Source organism: Palaemon carinicauda, chromosome 10 (genome assembly GCF_036898095.1).
Source record: "Palaemon carinicauda isolate YSFRI2023 chromosome 10, ASM3689809v2, whole genome shotgun sequence".
Taxonomy (NCBI): domain Eukaryota; kingdom Metazoa; phylum Arthropoda; class Malacostraca; order Decapoda; family Palaemonidae; genus Palaemon; species Palaemon carinicauda.
In genome coordinates, this window is record NC_090734.1 from 68,697,232 (window position 1) to 68,699,731 (window position 2,500).

A 2,500-nucleotide genomic window follows, 5' to 3' on the forward strand; every position below is an offset into this window, starting at 1 on the left:
CATTCTCTCATTCTTTTTTTTCCTTCACCTATCCCATTTTGTTGTTCTTTTTGCTCTCTCATTCTTATTTTTTTGTGTTCCCTTCTCATATTTCTTGTTCTTTTTTTCCTTCGCCTATCCCATTTTATTGTTCTCTCTGCTTTCCATTTCTTACTATTTTTTGTTCTGTTCTCTCGTTTCTTGTTCTATTTGCCCTCCCCTATCCCATTTTATTGTTCTTTTTGCTCTCTCATTCTTATTTTTTTGTGTCCCCTTCTCTCATTTCTTTTTCTTCTTTTTTCCTTCGCCTGTCCCATTTTATTGTTCTCTCTGCTTTCCATTTCTCTCTATTTCTTATTTTTTTGTGTTCCCTTCTCTCATTTCTTGTTCTTTTTTTTTCATTCGCTTATCCCATTTTATTGTTCTCTCTGCTTTCCATTTCTTACTATTTTCCTTGTGTTCCCTTATCTCGTCTCTTTTTTTTCCTTCCCCTATCCCATTTTATTGTTTTATTGTTTCCCTCTTCCATATCTTAATCTTTTTGTCTTCATTAAGAGATGATTGATCTATTTCCTTAATGCCAATCATCCCACTCTTAATTCTTCTCTTATTCAGAATAATTACAGTTTCAAAGTTAAAAGACGTACTTAGTATCATAAATTGTTTCCTTGTGCGTTCTTACGCCCACAAGGGGCTCTTAACGCCCACAGGAAGCTCCCTACGCCCACATGGAGCTCACTATGCCCACAGGGTGCTCCCAATGCCCAAAGAGAGTTCTATATGCCCAAAGGGAGCTCCTTACGCCCACTGGGATCTCCATACGCCCACAGAGAGCTCATTACGCCCACAGGGATCTCCCACGCCCATATGGAGCTCATTACGCCCACAGGGAGCTTCCAATGCCCACAGGGACCTCCCACACACCACAGGGAGCTTCCAACGCCCACAGGGAGCCCTCCACACCCACAGGGAGCTCCCCACACCCACAGGGAGCTTCCAACGCCCACAGGGACCTCCCCACGCCAACAGCTCAAATAAAATTGCTCTCTAGATATCGAATGATTGACACTGTCCGTTGACCTTCGTTATGACCTTAGTAGGACCACACGTCTGACCTCTCCTTTATTCTTTGTCAATTAAAGGGACAATAAGGTTAATTTTTATTTCCCGACCATTAAGATATAATTGTTATTATTATTATTATTACTAGCCAAGCTACAGCCCTAGTTGGAAAAGCAAGATGCCACAAGCCTAAGGGCTCCAACAGGGAAAAATACCCCGGTGAGGAAAGGAAAAACAAGGAAATAAATGATGAGAACAAATTAACAATATATCACTCCAAAACAGCAACAGCGTCACAACCGATATGTCCTGTACAAACTATTAACAACCATTGATATAATCCCTTTATTTTGGTTATATAGTTTGAAGCTTGTTTTCTTTCGTGTGATTGTCTTAGATTACTAGAAGCTAAATAATTTAAAGGTTTGAGAGGACGTTCATGAATGACAGAGGCAAGGGACATCTTTTTACATAACAGTTAATCCCTGCAAGTTATCATTAAGCTTAAAATTGTGGCCAGGAAGCTGTTCACAAACCAACAAGCACACGCTATAAACAAACACACAAACAGGGCTTAAAACATAACCTCCTTCCCGAGTGATTCAGATCAAAGACCCATCTACTTCACTTGCTTATCGGAACACAATGACTAAAATCTATTTCCTGTCGTTGCATTTGGTCGTGTCTGTTGCTGCCTCGGTGGGTGGGGGGGTCCTTATCCCTGTTTGGCAACATAAGCTTCCTAACCCCCCCCCCCCCCGCCCCACAATCCCACACTGTCCTTCCCGTCCCGTCTTGTCCTATTAACCTCTCCCTCCCTTTCATTCCTCTTCTCTAGTCTTCACTTCCTCTCTGGGCTTTCATTTGCTTGTCTCTCTTATCTGGTTTTCATCTCTCTCTCTCTCTCTCTCTCTCTCTCTCTCTCTCTCTCTCTCTTTTTTTTTTTTGCTGTCATTGCCTCTCCTCTTTCAGGCTTTCATTTGCCTCTTTCTTTTAGGCTTTCATTTGCGTCTCTCTCTCTCTCTCTCTCTCTCTCCTCTCTCTTCCTCTATGGCTTTCATTTGCCCCCCCCCTCTCTCTCTCTCTCTCTCTCTCTCTCTCTCTCTTCTTCTTCTTCTCCTCTGGCTTTCATTTGCTTCTCTCTTCCTCTAAGACTTCCATTTGCTCTCTCTCTCTCTCTCTCCTCTCTCTCTCTCTCCCCCTGGCGTTCGTTCCTCCTCTCCTATCTTCCTCTCTGGCTTTCATTTACCTCTCTTTCTCTTCCTCTAAGGCTATCATTTCCCCCCCTCCTCTCTCTCTCTCTCTCTCTCTCTCTCTCTCCCTCTCTCTCTCTCTCTCTCTCTCTCTCTCTCTTCTTCTTCTTCTTCTCCTCTGGCTTTCATTTGCTTCTCTCTTCCTCTAAGACTTCCATTTGCTCTCTCTCTCTCTCTCTCTCTCTCTCTCTCTGCTCTCCCCCCTG

General features: G+C 43.2%; 1 protein-coding gene across 1 annotated transcript in view; it reads right to left on the reverse strand.

The window, feature by feature from the left end:
- The window catches only part of LOC137648037 (tyrosine-protein phosphatase non-receptor type 4-like), a 72,067-nt gene that overhangs the window by 69,429 nt on the left and 138 nt on the right, over window positions 1-2,500 (reverse strand). The gene's annotated exons all lie outside the window — the stretch shown is intronic.